Raw genomic sequence first — 14,272 nt, 5'->3', positions numbered from 1 at the left:
AAGCAAAAACAACCGCCAAATAAAAAGAATATAAGCAGGTTCCACAAAGGAGTTAAGAAAGCTGCTTAATAATGCAGAACTGGGAGAACATGGATACCCCAAATAGATGGAGAGAGGTGAGATGAGCTTCCTTTCTACGCCCACACCTAGCGGTACCTGAAGTGCACCGCAAAATTAAAATCACACATGGGCATGCTGCTAACCATTAATAAGAATGACTAGTTTTTAAAGGCGTAATTACAAAGTACTTTTCACATTAATTATCTTTTAGACTTCATGATAGCCTCATGAGATGAGTTGTATTATCAGCTCCATTTTATAGAATGGGAAACAGAGGCTCAGAGAGTGTAAATAATTTTCCCGAAGTCACCAACTAGACTGCAAAGCCTGTGCTCTTACAGCAGCCAGGGTTTCTCCACCTCAGCACTACCAACATCTGGAGCTGGATGATTCTTTGTCTTGGGGGACTGCCCTTTGATCTGTAGGATGTTTCACAGCATCTCTCACCTCCACCCATGAAGTGCTGATGGTACCCCGTTCCAGTCGTGGCAACCAAAAAATGTTTCTAGACATTGCCAAATGGCCCGCAGGGGTAAAACCACTCCACATTTAGGACCACTGGTCCAAAGTCTCAAGTTTGTCAGCAGAAAGGACATCAAGAGGAATGTCCTGTCGCCCCATTGCAGTCAGTCTCTTAACCGGCCAAGGAGGCTTGTTTGGGGGGGGTTGGGGAGAGACACATGACAACTTCTAAACTTGATTCTCATAGCCTTCCAGCAATATAGGGAAAAGGGGCAGGCCAGAGTGGATTGTGGATGGTTACTTAGAGAGAGTGGCTGTCTTGTTCATCCAGTTACTCAACAAATAAACTTACCAGTGCCTGGGAGAATGGTTTCATTGAGACACCAGTGGTTGAGCTGAAGTAGGTTGAGAGGAAAGATCATGAGTTTCCTGGAGATGAGCTTGGGGGATGATAAATTCATGTAGATAACAAGACGCGCTGGTAGGCTAGGAGTAGTGGGCTGAAGGCCCAGGCCACAAACATATTCCCATCTGGAGGACTTGCATTCATTGGTCATTCTACTTTGCAAGCCACCCCATTTGCAAGCAGTCTTGGTGTTTACTTTCACTATTGAGTTAACTGTTGCCTTGAAAGTACTGTTTATCTCAGCCCACATGGTAATTGCCTTAAATTTAAAATCAAATCAACAAACTTTTGCATTCCAGTAAGGCTCTGTAGGAGATAAAACGACATGGTTTACACAAAAAGATAAATAGCAATCAAGGCAACATATCTTAGGTGCCAAATGAGTGGTTCAGATAATACATACTATGGAATGAGAGGATGGAGAAATTGCTCTACCCACAATTCTCAGGGAGAACTTCACAAAAGGGGCTGACTAGCTGAGGCTTAATGGATAAATGGAAATAATACAAAATCTGTATAGTGGACTGGGGATCACACAGCTCCCCATGTAAAAAAGTACCTTTTGATGATTATTTTAATGCCATCTAGTCCCATTATTTTAGAATATGTCTAATAGGAAATTCATGTAGAGGCTCGTCCATGGTAATTGTCCACAGTTCATTGTCAGAAAAACCCATAAGCAAAAAGGGTTTTTTGCTCACTTTGAGGTATTAGAGGAGGTTTGTAAGGACTGGTTTCACTGACCCCTTTGCCCTCATTAGATTCAGAGAATCATCCCTCTCTGAACAAAGGTGCCCTCATTGGAAACCGGGCTCAAGATTTGGAGAGACCTTACTGCAGCCTGTCTGTATGGCTTTGGGCATTACACGGTACTCAGCATGATGGTGGGAGGCAGTTATCAACAAGGGCGACAGAGGCTTTTGCTTCTCAAGACACTGCCTGGTTTATTCCACAAATCCCAGCCATCCAGTAGACGTTTACAATTCTGCATAAAATGGATGCAACTGTACTCACTGCGGGAGGTGTTGAATGGCAAATGAGCAAACAAACGAGGTAGAGGGGGAGCCACCCAAACCTCCATTCCTAGGGGCTTAGAAGAATCATTTTTTTCCTTCCTCCATGTGAAAATATAAACAGTTGCTTTATAAACAGTTGTCACTTTTTGACTTCTAAAGATTCACAGTCTTTCCCTTTTGTTTACTTTGATGACCTTTGAAATAAGCTGCAACCCAAAGACGCAAAAGATTTTTTTTCCATCTTCATTTTTCATAAAGAGGAGTCTCCGTTACCACAGCTTGCTGGAAGCCAGCAGGCTCCTGAGGCTGGCTGTCACTTGGGTCCAGGCTTGCAGGGCCTTTTGCCCCCAACCCCCTCACTGGGCAGCTCGGAGTAATGTGCATTACCAGCCTGAGAGCATGCTAAAAGCCAGTTTTCTGTGGGTCAGTTCTTTTTATAAGGCAAATTTTACAGCTGCCCTAAAATCTGGGACATGCAAATTGATATAATAACTTTGTATTTCCTTTGCTCTTGTTTGCCCGAGAGACAGTATTGGAGATAGGACTGCATCTCTCAGGAATGCTGTTCCCCCACCCCTGGTGGCACATCGCCATGGCCAGCCTTCTCTACCTTCCGTGGCTCTTTCCTCTGAGCTGCTCTTCCACCCACACTGGGCACAGATCTGAAAAGTCCAAGAAGAGCAGGAGGGGCCTTGGAAAAGTCCTCTAACGTCTTGTCTTTCATGCCTTGAAAAGTTCCTTTTCTTTGATTTCTATCTCTTGGTGAGAAATAGCACACAGCCCAGTTGACGTAGCGTGTGATTTTTCACATTGAGTATGGAGTTAGGGGATACATGATAAAAAGAGTATTATTTAGCTTTTATTGTTCCTGACTCCAGAAATAATGCATTCTTCCTTTGTGGTACTAGGACAGTCCCGTGTCTTAGTGGTGGTGGTAGTTACCCAAATCCGTGCATGGGATGAAACCGCCCCCCACACATACACACACATGAATACATGTAAAATATGGCAAAAGCTGAGTAAGGTGTGTAGTCTAGTTAACAGCAATGTGCCACTGTCAGTATTCTGGTTTTGATGCAGTACTACAGACAGGTGAGACGTCACGGTTGGGGGAAGCTAAGTGAAGGTACACCAACTCTACTCTTTTGGCAACTTGTTATGAAACTGTAATTATTTCAAAATGAATTGTTTAAAAAAGTAATGCAAAAAAAAAAAAAAGTAATGCATTCTTATTGTAAAACATTCTAGGGGCGCCTGGGTGGCTCAGTCGGTTAAGCGTCCGACTTCAGCTCAGATCATGATCTCGCGGTCCATGAGTTCAAGCCCCGCGTCGGGCTCTGTGCTGACCGCTCAGAGCCTGGAGCCTGTTTCGGATTCTGTGTCTCCCTCTCTCTCTGACCCTCCCCCATTCATGCTCTGTCTCTCTCTGTCTCTCTCTGTCTCAAAAATAAACGTTAAAAAAAAAAAATTCTAAATTCCAGAAACATGCAACATTGATTGTAAACAATCGCACCCTCGCCGTTAATAATTTGGCACCAGTAAAAACAGGACCATGCTCTTTTTTGCAGCTTGCTTTCTCATTTACCAGTATGTCTTGGAGATAATTTCATGTCTGTCCATATAAATTTATAGCTTAAAAAACAAAAATGCCCGTAGGGCATCTGAGTGGCTCAGTCGGTTCAGCGTCCGACTCTTGGTTTTGGCTCAGGTCATGAACTCGTAGGTTCGAGCCCCGCATCGGGCTCTGCACTGACAGCACAGAGCCTGCTCGGGATTTTCTCTCTCTCTCTCTCTCTCTCTCTCTCTCTCTCTCTCTCTCTCTCCCTCTGTCTCTGCCCATCCCCCACCCATGCTGTCTCTGTCTATAAATAAATACTTTAAAAAATGTTTGTATAGCTTGACTCTGTATGATGAGATACCTGTAGTAGTATTCCATAATTTTTTCAACTGGTTTGTATTGGTTGTTTCTGAATTTTCCCGTTGCAGTCAGTGCTGCTGAAGATCATCCTTGGGCGTCTTTATCTTTGCCCATACCTCTAAGTGTTCTTTTGAAATAAATTCCTAGAAGTGGGTATTGCAAGACTGAGAAAGCAGCATGTTTTACATTTTGATAGCAACGGCCAGACTTCCAAGTTGCCGCTTTGTCCAACTCCGAGGGTTACCATTTGTATGGAATATATCATATGTGCAACAAAATGGCCCTGCTGGCTACCCCCAACATGTCTGTGACCAATTTATACTCCCAGCAGTGATGAATACGAGTGGCCATTTCCTTACCCAGTTACTAAGTGGGTCCTACCCACTTAACAAAATTTTCTGTGCAAATCAGTTTTTTTTTTTTTAGTATTGTTTTAGTTGCACTTCCTTAAACATTAATGAAATGAAACATTTCTTCATGTGTTTATTGGCTATTTGTATTTCGTCTGTGAATTGCTTGTTTATATTCCTTGCTAAATATTTGCAGTTCCCAAAGAGTGTGCCAAAGTGCTGTGGGATATTTTAAATTTTTGTGAGAAGCCCAATGATACTTGCCATCTGTGAGATACTATAGGAGCTACTAGCTTGAAGTAACATACAGTTATCAACCTTAGCTCACATTGTACTCCTTTTGATGATGCCATATATCTTTGCAAAGTTGAGTATTTGATAGTTGCTATGGTAAAAACAAGTACCATGGGAAGGTCAGTGTGCAATAGGAATGAGGGTGACGGAGTCCAGTGACTCCAAGGCTTGGGAAGTTAGGAAGTATCCAACAGGCACACACATCTCATTAGTAAGTAATTGTGGTTATTAAAGAATGAAATCAAAATATTTTTTCTTTCAACTTATGTGTATTATTTTTTCAAACAGTTTCGCAGTTGTTAGGGCATAAATACTTACTAGGTTGTTTGGACCTAACTACTTAATAAATGGAACTGTTCGATATTTCTTTTGGCCTGGAGGCACCATGAAAAAATTATTGAGGTGTAAGGGTGCTATGAATGGAGAAAGCTTGTAATTCCCAGCCATATTTCATTCCATGACTTTCATTTCTGTTACTGGTTTGCAAGAGGTTTGTTCCTTGAAGGAATTAGCAAATGTTTTGCCCCTTATTTTTTTGGTTTTGAATATTCCTATTAATTTTTGCTGTCCCAGAGATTTCGGTTGTTATATTGACATATTTATACATCTATTTTTTTTTTTTTTTTTTTTTAGTTTGTGGCTTTGTGTTCGTTCTTAGCCCATTTTTTACCAGAAGATTATAAAATATTTTCCTGTTTTCTTCTAGCACTTTTGTAGTTTCTTTTTTTACATTTGATTAGTTTCTCCATCTAGAATTTATTTCAGTGCAAGGTAGGGACCCAACTGTATTATTTCCCTAAGACCTAGTTGGTTGTCTTAATACCCTTTGTTGAATACATTAGTCTCTTCACTACTGTTTATAGTGGTTTTTTAATGTTTATTTATTTATTTTGAAAGAGTGCGTGTGCGCTCAAGCGTGTACACATAAATGGGGGAGGGGCAGAGAGAGAGAGAGAGAGAGAGAGAGTCCCAAACAGCCTCCCCTGTCAGCACAGAGCCCAACTTGGGGCTCAAACTCACAAACCGTGAGATCATGACCTGAGCCGAAATCAAGAGTTGGATGCCCAAACAATTGAGCCACCCAGGCACCCCTCTTCACTACTGTTTAAATGTCACTTTTACCATCTTCTGGACTCCCTTCTCTCCCTTCCAGTGCTTAGTGTTCTGTCTTAGAATTTATGCATTTTATTTGTTAATATACATAACTTCTTGTACTACATCATAAGCTTTTTATACTTATTTCATCTCTGTGACCTATAGCTGCTTTCTCTTTACCTTCTTCTCTCCTAAAGCCTTTTTCTAAAACTTATATTTAAATATACACAAATGTAGTTAGGATAATATAATGAACCTCATGTACCCGTCACTCAACTTCAACATTTATTGATTTATGCCTAATTTTTTTTCATTTATTCCACCACCTCCTTCCTTCCTCCTTTCTCCTTTCTTCCTTCCTCCTTCCTGTATTGCTGAAGTAAACTGTCTTGACTGAACAAATTATCCTTATTATTTTTCATCAACAAGCTTTGGTACATCAAAGAGATCCTTATTTATCTCAGTATTGTTGTTAAGGAAACTCAAGAGTTGAAGATCCAGATAGATAGAAGAGATAAATCAGCAAGCATAATGAAGCTTCTCCTAAATAAGTTAAACTGGGATATCTTTTACAAAAAAATAATTTGTAATTTAAAACATTTTATCCAGGGCATCTGGGTGACTCAGTTGGTTAAGCATCCAACTTCGGCTCAGGTCATGATCTCACAGTTTGTGGGTTCAAGCCCTGCATCGGGTTCTGTGCTGACAGCTCAGAGCCTGGAGCCTGCTTCAGATTCTGTGTCTCCCTCTGTCTCTCTGCCCCTCCCCCACTCACGCTCTGTCTCTCTTTCTCTCTCAAAAATAAATAAACATCGGGGTACCTGGGTGGCTCAGTCAGTTGCGCATCCTGCTTCAGCTCAGGTCATGATCTCACTGTTCATGAGTTTGAGTCCTGCATTGGGCTCTGTGCTGACAGCTCAGAGCCTGGAGCCTGCTTCAGATTCTGTATCTCCCTCTCTCTCCGCTCCTTTCCAACTTGTACTCTCTCTCTCTCTCTCTCTCTCTCTCTCTCAAAAATAAACAGTAAAAAAATTTTTTAAATAAATAAAAAATTTAAAAATAAATAAACATTAAACAACAAACAAACAAACAAATAATTAAAACATTTTACCCATACCTTTACAGAAATGTATCTTATGTTCCAAAGTTAGGAACTCTTTGGTTAGAACAGATATTATTATATCAGTGGAAATTGTTAATACTTTACATGTAAACTTTTGTAAGTGAGGTTAAGACTGAATACCTTTGATATCACTTTCTTTTTTTTTTAATGTTTATTTATTTCTTTTTGAGAGAGAGACAAAGAGAGAGCAAGCACAAGCGGGGAGGGGCAGAAAAAGAAGGAGAGAAAGAATCCCAAGCAGGCTCCGTGCTATCAGCACAGAGGCTGATGTGGGTTCGAACTCACGAATCGTGAAATCATGACCTGAGCTGAGATCAAGAGTCAGATGTATAACTGACTGAGCCACTCAAGTGCCCCTGACATCACTTTCTCAACCTCACTCTTGCCCAGTAGCTCAGGGCCCCTGAGACTTCTTCTGGGTGAGGGGACTCTTATTTGCATTGTAAAATTTGGAGCACCAGGCCAAAGATGATCTGAGACAAATGAATACTCACTCTCTCGTTAATACTGTGTATTTCTCCTACCCGTTTGTGTGGGGAGAGTTTAGAAAGTCATTTTTAGCACTCCAGCTGCTGCTCTGAACATAGGCTGTGCTTCTGCCACCCCTGGAAGGGAGGCATGCTACAGTTCCAACTTACTAAATGCTCCATTCATGGAGGCCCTCTCTACACCAGACAAAGCTCCATATCCTTGGGGCCCAAGGACTATGAAGAACAGGACACAGTCCTTGCCTTCAAAGAGCTATACTTCAGGAACGGAAATTGTGGATTGATAACTATGATGACAGGATTAAAAATTTTTTTTTTAAATCAAATTAAATAAGCCTTTGGGCACTGAGTAGGAAAAGAGTATGTCTTGGGTCAGAGAGGGGGGTGGTGGTTGATGAAAGCTGAGGAAGGTTTTATGGAGGAGGTGATGTTAGCTGGGCCTTACAGTATGAATGGAATTTCAGTAGGCAGAGTTGGAGAGGGTGATGGGGGGAGAAATAGAAGGAGCATCCTGGACAGAAAAGCATTTGTAAGTTGTCAGGAATGGGAAATTGTCCCATTCAGCTACAAAATAGATAGACGAAATGGAGGAAATAGGAGGTAAAAACAGAAAAGTAAGTCGAGACTTCAGTGCCCAGCAAATTCTTCAGGCAATTGGAAGTCATTGAGAGATTTGAACTTGGGAGTGATACAGTCAGGGCTTTAAGAAGTTTCTCTGTAGTCAAGAGTAAAACAAGTTTTGGAGGCAGAGACCAGTGAGTTGTTTTCATCTTCCAGGTGTAAGATCTTTGGTTCCTGAACTAGAACAAGGGGAGTGTTCACAGAAAGGAGGGAATGAATTGACACACGAAGTGACTTTTCAGACCCCTACAGACTTTGTGTGTGTGTACATATTAGTCCTTAAAGATATTCGTGGCCTGTTTCCTGTGATTCTCTTCCCCAAGCCAGTGTCAACTAGGAAGTAATTACACATCACAATTAGCACCCTTTTTCTGACAGCAGCAACAGCCAAGTGTCACCTTTTGGGAACTTCCCGAGACCTTCCTAAGGATTTGTCCTCATCTGATAAATAGGTTGAGGTTTGGAGGAGTAACCACTTGAAATGCTTCCTGTCCTGCCCTCTAGGATTGGTGGGTAACTATGGGTGGCACTTGCCCACCAAGCCCTTTCTTGTAGGGGTGACCAGGCTGAGTAGCTGAAGTGTCCCATGGTCATGCCTCCCGTCGATTGGGCTGTCAGTAAAAAAGACAATACGCTGAGCCCTGTACAGATGCCATGGGTGGGTCCATACTCCCAGTAAGCACCGTGCCCTGCACTGTGGAAATCAGAAGATAAGAAAGGTGTTCCTAAGAAGCCTGTGGTCTGGTTATGGATACGATTAATAGACCTGAAGCAGAAAACAATTAAATCCTAAACCTCATTGTAGTGATTAGAAAAGATACATAAGTTGGAGAACTGTCTCTTGCTTTCCCATCTCCTACCCACCCACACACACACCCCACACCCACATACAAATGCAGACTACCTTTTAAATAATTTTTGCTGTATCTCTTTCTCCACATCTGTATGATTAAGCATGTTTCTGTGAATTAGAAAGTTTAGATTCCTTTCTCAGCCATCCCCCCTTCTCACACCCTCCCCCTTTCAGTCTGACTCAAAGCCATAAAATACTCCTGCCTGCCTGCCTTTCCTTCTGTTTGTATGAATTAAGTCGACAGGATAAATATTCACATTCCCAACTACAGGCTGCAACAATGTTTGCCTGTTCTGCCCAGTGAGTTGAGAGAGAAAAAGGGGGCCTGACATCACCCTATACTGTACATTCCCGGCATAGATCATTTATTCAAGTCCCTGAAAAAATACAGATGTTTTACCAGCCGAAATAAAATCCTGTGTAAACACTGAGCTTGGAAAAATGTGGCTCTGACTTAGCCGTGGGGGTTGGGGCAATGCAGAGAGAAGGCAAGGCAAAATGGCAGATACAGAAATTTTATAGTTGGCTGAATGTGATAGGGGCAAAAGTGTTCTCCCAAAGCCTGCATGCTGCAAAAGAAGAATAGGATTTGTGGTTAAGAAAATAGAGTTGCAAAAGTGGATACAGGTGCTGATCTTCCAAGTCTGGGATGGTGAATGATTACGATACATTCAGCTCATTTATATCTGACCTCTGAAATGAACATCTCTTTTCTCTTTGGAGTTGTCCTTTTTCACAGCCTGCCTAACCTGGTCCTGTTATTGCTGGATCCTGCTGTTTCTGGAGCTCAGCTGCTGTTGATTTTATACAGGGGAAAATTGCCTGGAAGCCATGCTTGGTGAAGAGGAAAACCCATCTCGGCGTTGCATTCCCAAACAGCCATATATCATCTTGATCTTGTCTAACACAAGTCACTATTTTAGTCTAGCAGCATAAACCAGACATACTTTACTGGTGCAGTGCAAGTTTTTTCAGAGATCTGCCTCATGACTCTTTTTAGGCCTGTGGCACTTATTCAAAGAGTATTACATTCGCTCCTGTGGAGTCACTTTTAAGATTCAAAGCTGCCCAAATGGACCCAGTGCTTCATACAGATGCTTGGGGGCTCCCCCGAGTCTCTCTGTGTTTAGAGTAGGCATGGGGGTCGGCAAGGAGTAACTGCTTCCAGGTTCCCCACATTCCTCTTTGGTTCTCCGGGAGTTTCTCGGGGCTTGCATCTCAAGGGCAAGGACATTAGCCTGCTGCCAGCTGCTTCCTGGCCTCCCATCCTGAGGGCATCTTCTGGCCAGTCCCACTGCCTGCGATAGTCCTGGGTGGTGCTGCTGGTTTGCCCTTGGTTGTTTGCATGCGCTTTCTGTCTTTCTGACTGGGTTACAACCATCTTAAGTCGGCAAAGCTTCCTCCTGCTTCTTTTGCCAAAGACACCTCTTCCTCCACTCTAGTCTTTTTTTTCTAAGGGCCTGCAGAAGCTAGAGGCAACCCACTGGCCTTTGTCCCAGGGTGGTCGTTAATAGAGCTCCTTTTCACTCTCAAAAGAATTCGTGCTTTCCAAGATAAATTACCCTGACTAGAGCAATCATCAAGTGGATATTCCTAACCCAACTCATGAGATCCCTTTTCCTCATTCCCAGACCTGCCACAGGATATTATTCCCTTGTGAGCCCCGTTGTGGAGAATGGCTCTCCATCACCGGCTGCCTGAGTTAAGAGGCTCTTTTCCGACCTGCAACTCCATGTCTAGCACCAAGTTGCCAAGTACTGCTTCTTCAGCTTCCAAAATGTCTCTCAAATGTATCCTTTCTTCTCCGTTCCACTCCTTTTACCATCCAGACCGGGGCTCTCACAAAATCAGAGTCCTATCAGCACCAGGCAGATAAGTGAATGAAGGGAGACGAGGATAAACACACGGCCCTCCGAGTCCAATCCTTTGTTTTGAAACTTTTGAAAGAAGTCTGAGCTCAGTAAATATTTTATTTTCCTCTTGTTTCTCCAAAAGTTAGAAAGAAAGAAAGAAAGAAAGAAAGAAAGAAAGAAAGAAAGAAAGGAAGGAAGGAAGGAAGGAAGGAAGGAAGGAAGGAAGGAAGGAAGGAAGAAAAAGGCACATAAGCAGTGATAAATGACACTGACACTCCACCTTAGGCCCACGAATAATAGGCAGTCGTGGGTGTGACAGTGAACTGGACCCCCGCAGGTGACTGTTGACCCCCAGGTCTTCTGATTTTTCAAAAGAAGTTGGAAATCAGGATGATTCTGATGTGAAATCTCCCAGTTCGTAAATGACGGGCTAAAACTACGGGCTAAAACTACCGTGTAGGTCAAAGAAAACACCTGCAGCTGCTTTGAGCCCACCCACCATCCTTGGCTCTCAGTATCTGGTTTTGACCCTCACCACCTCTAGCCTAGACTAATAGTAATCTTGGTCTTCCTGCCCCTTCCAGTTCCAGCCTCCACACTGCCCTGGTCTTTCCTTTCCAAATGACATGTCTAATTATTTGAGCACTGTTTCTAAAGCGGCCTTTGCCACCTACAGAACAGAGGACGCGTCCCTTGCTGGTGCATTTAAGATCCTCCTCATTCTGACCTGACTCCTCTTTCCAGCTGTGTCTTCTATCACCCCACACACCGCTGACTGTGCCCTCGCCACACACAATTACTTGCTGTTCCCTGAGCAGTCCTGATGCTTTCCTTCCATTCATAGGTTTTTTAAAGAACAATTATAGGGGCGCCTGGGTGGCTCAGTCAGTTAAGCGTCCGACTTCAGCTCAGGTCACGATCTCGCGGTCCATGAGTTCGAGCCCCGCGTCGGGCTCTGGGCTGACGGCTCAGAGCCTGGAGCCTGCTTCCGACTCTGTGTCTCCCTCTCTCGCTGCCCCTCCCCCCTCCCCCGTTCATGCTCTGTCTCTCTCTGTCTCAAAAATAAATAAACATTAAGGAAGAAAGAAAGAAAGAAAGAAAGAAAGAAAGAAAGAAAGAAAGAAAGAAAGAAAGAAAGAAAACAATTACAGATTTCCAGAAAAACTGAGCAGGTAGTACAGAGAGTTCCCATATCTTCCTTTCCTCTCCAGTTTTCTCCTGTTATTAATATTTAACATTGGAGTGGTATGTGTGTTACCATTAGTGACACATTATTTTTAACTGAAGTCCATAATTCACGTTAAAGTTTATTCTTTTTGTTGGCGATACTGATATTTTAATACCCTTTCAGATTTTTTTTTATAATTGAGTTTCCTCTGCTTGCACGGTCTTCCCCAGATTCTGGCAAGATTTGCTTTAAGGCCAAATAGGAATATCACTTGTTTTGCAAAGCCTTCTCTGACTATTTTTGGAATGGGGGCTGGAAGGGAGGGAGCAAACAGGAAAAGGGAGAGAACTAACATTTTTATCATGTGCCTAATGTGTCAAGTAGTAGTATATATTCCTTTGAATCTTTCTGCAGATACTATTATACAGTGTTTCACTGAGGAAGCAGAGGTTAGGTAAGTTGCCCAAAGCCCCACGGCTAGTAACTGAGTTGACACCCATGTCCACCTGGCTCCAGAGCCTGTACTCCTCCCACAGAGCTGCATTTCCCCGCACTGATCTGGCCTCCCTGCTCTCCCTACTGCAGTGAGGGGTGCAATGTTGTTCAGCTCTGTCTTCTCCTCACACGTGTTTGCAGCAGCTCACCAAACCCAAGGGCATGTGTCCCAAAGGCAGAGTCCGTATGGGAAGAGGCACCACTTACCGGCGTCAGTTCAGCAGACGTTTGTTCAGTTCCTGCTCTGCACCGGACTTGGTGGAGGGCGAGGCCAAGCATAAGAGGAAGGTGATGGCGATGCTGTGTGCAGGTCATAAAATTGCGACCAGGCAGAGTCAGGGAAGCTATGGACTTTCTGTTTATCTGTGACTAGGATGTAAGCCGCGGGGAGCAGGCATTCATTTGTTCTGTGCAGAGGCTCCTAGGACAGTGCCTAGTAGTAATTGTTGTTTAAATATTTATGACAAGTTTGGGCCACCTGAAGTGACACTACACTTCTTAGACTGCTCACGTGCATTCAGTGGGTCACACAGCTTCACTTTCTCTTTGGGTTCAGTGCAGTCCTATATCATAGGCTGTTTGCAAATTGTCCCAGACCTGGGCCAGACTGTACTCCCGGCCTGGAAGTTCTCCTGAACCAGAACTTTCAGAGAAGGAGGAAGGAGGAGGAATTACTTTGCCCCCACCGTCTTTTCAGATCCTGGGAGCTGCCTGGTGCTCCTGGACCTGACCTTGGACCGTAGTTCCAGAGGCCCAGCCTCACCTCTGGACTTCACCCCAAACGATGGCCTCATTTTGCTTGAACAAATTAAAACAAACCCTCTAAATGTCATGTGAAGGTAGCCGTGTGTTCAAATATAGTCATTAATTTTCTTAAAGAAAAAAAAAATGATCTCAAATACAGTAACTTGTTTCAGACATTTGTTTACAAAACTTTTCTCCCCTCTCCCCGTCTTCTCCTCTCCCTCTCCTTCCCTGCCCGGTTTTCCCTTGACTTCTGTGACCCTGTCTTTCACTTCTCTGGCCCTGTCTCTCCTACATGCTTCTTTCCACCACGGTTCTTTTAAGTGTACCTCCCTCTGCAGTTGTCCCATGTAAATAGATCGCTCTCCGTTCCTGGTGAATAACCAGGATCACAATTGTTGTCTGGGTTGTGCCCAAGGTGACAGAATTGATGGACCTGGAGGCTGATTTTCATAAACCAGAGCTATGAAGCGTTTCAAAAACAGCCTTGTTTTTGCCAAGTAAGGTGAGCAAATATAGGACTAAGTTTAAACATCCATCAGGAGTTATTTTTGAGGTGATTGCTTCTAAATGAGAGGCATTCGAAAATCTCACAGCTTTCTTTACAAGTAAATTCCACAGTCATGTATTTTGCTGGTGTCTGCTGATTAATTACGATCCTGTGACACCATGAAAAACCCTGGTGGTTGGTTGTGTGCAGCTGTGGAGAAAAGTAAAGCAATGCCCAGTGAGTTTGCCAACTCCTTCAGGATAGTGCGGATTCAGGCAGAGGGAGGTGTTTTTTTTTTTTTTTCTGGCAGTCACCACAGAAGAACAGAAGCCCCAGCCAGACCCATTTCTCCAGACTTCTCGACGGGCGGTTTGTGTCCCTGCGGTGGTGTGGTGAAGTAGTGATACTTGATCTGTTGCCTCTGAATAACAGATCCATTATTAGAGGAAGCATTTTCAAGTCTCCACATCTGGATTGTGTGCCTTCTCCTATACGATTACTTGTGTTTAGACGACAAAAAGAAAAAAAAAATAGTAGTTACATATAGTAAAGTAATCACAGTGTATTTTGATTCTTTAACCAGAGGTGCTCTGCATGTGTTTGTTGTTGGTAATTGCAGATGTCTGACCCAGGAAAACAGCCAGCTCACTCCCATTTAGGGGTCTGATGATTCTGGGTCTCTTTTATCTTGGCCTCTTCCTTTTTCTCATTATTCCCTTCCATATTTAACTTTCACTTAACGCTCCTCATTGGCAGGAGAGAAAAAGTTGAATCTTGTTGCTTAGGAAGTCATCTGTAGCTCTGGTGAAGGACACAATAGGGAAAGAAAACAGACT

At 43.2% G+C, this 14,272-nt stretch overlaps 1 protein-coding gene across 7 annotated transcripts in view; it reads left to right on the top strand.

The window, feature by feature from the left end:
- THADA (THADA armadillo repeat containing) overlaps positions 1–14,272 on the top strand; it is a 330,511-nt gene that overhangs the window by 217,150 nt on the left and 99,089 nt on the right. The window lies entirely within an intron of this gene.

This window comes from Leopardus geoffroyi, chromosome A3 (genome assembly GCF_018350155.1).
Source record: "Leopardus geoffroyi isolate Oge1 chromosome A3, O.geoffroyi_Oge1_pat1.0, whole genome shotgun sequence".
NCBI classification, from domain to species: domain Eukaryota; kingdom Metazoa; phylum Chordata; class Mammalia; order Carnivora; family Felidae; genus Leopardus; species Leopardus geoffroyi.
This window is presented reverse-complemented; position numbering and strand designations above follow the sequence as displayed.